This window comes from Erinaceus europaeus, chromosome 12 (assembly GCF_950295315.1).
Source record: "Erinaceus europaeus chromosome 12, mEriEur2.1, whole genome shotgun sequence".
Classification (NCBI taxonomy): Eukaryota; Metazoa; Chordata; class Mammalia; order Eulipotyphla; family Erinaceidae; genus Erinaceus; species Erinaceus europaeus.
The window spans coordinates 55,617,200-55,618,662 of record NC_080173.1 but is presented as its reverse complement, the minus strand read 5'-3'; positions in this window follow the sequence as shown (position 1 = coordinate 55,618,662).

Sequence of the window (1,463 nt, the reverse complement as noted above, 5' to 3'; positions counted from 1 at the left end):
TGTAGGTGGGGGACAGGGGCTTGAACCCAGGTCCTTGAGCATTGTAACATGTGCATCCTACTAGTTGTGCCACTGCCTGGCTCCACAGAGCATCTTTTAAACATTTATTTATGAAAGAGAGAGAGGCTAAAGTGTTGGGCTTGGCATATGTGATGTCAGGGGTTGAAACTGAGACTCCACATGTGTAATACCTTCAGTCCACCTTCTAAAGCCACTTCCTTGGCTGGGAAGATTACAGGGTATAGCAGTTCTCTGCTCCATGTCTCTTTCCTGCACACACATGCTCCTTGAGGGCAGGGCCTATGTCTCTCAGCAAAGCAGGCAAGAAGCTTTGTGACTGGTAGGAGAGGCAGCAGATATGTAGGCTCTTCGACCTTGAGCAAGGTACCTACTCTCTCTGCCTCTCAGACTCATAAGACTGTCATATTAATAGTTCCTGCCTGAGAGGGTTCCTCAGCAATGAAGACTAAATGAGCTACTACTTATAAAACACAAAGAACAGTGCCACTCACAAGAAGCCTTCAGTAAATGTTAGCTACTATTATTAACTAAGATTACCAAGGCCTATGTAAATTTCATTTGAGTGAACAAGTGAAGGAGAGCCTACAGAACCTATGAAGGTACCCCTCCCACCCCCAAAGAACATTCTGTGGCAGAGCCCTCTTATTACAATCTCACACAGGCCAAGGCACCAGGCTTGAGTGAGGAAAGATGACTGGAGAATGCTTATCATACTGATGAGATGAGAAACAAGGAAACCCAGGGTCTGAGCAACTCAGTGACAATGGTGGCACCGAAAGTCAGCAGGGAAGCACCACTAGTCACTTGTTGCCCCATGGTTATTCAGAAGTTCCCTAGTGACCTTCAAGAAGAATAACACATGATTCTTGGGCTCCCAAATTATGAGCGGCCAGCTGGGGAAACAAATTCTGTACCCAAAAAACAAGCAAACCTCAATCATTTCTTCAGAGGATGATCATTATTTTGACCTTGGTTGAAAGTTGGATTCTGTTATTTACTCTTTACAAGACTCAAAAAGATCCCTGAATCTCACTGATCTGTGACATGGAAGTAATTCTCATCTCACCCGATTTTTTGGAAGGTAAAAATGAGATTGAAAAGGGGCGATTTATATCAGTAAAACATTGTGGTCATAGATGTGTACAAATCTAGCATCTGAATCCATTTTAAAGTCTATGCCATAGCTGTACTGTATACAAATGATTATCTTCTAAGCAAGAGTAACATTGAGTAGCTATAGGTATAATTCTCACTTTTAAATTCTAATTAGCAAAAATGGTCTTTACATACTTACAATGGGCAAGATATTGTATTAGTGGTTAGAAAAACAATTTAAAAAACATATCTTGGGGGGTGAGGTGGTTGTGCACCTGGTAGAGGGCATATGTTACTATGAAAAGGATCCAGGTTCAAGCCCTTGGTCCTCACCTATAAGGGAGGAA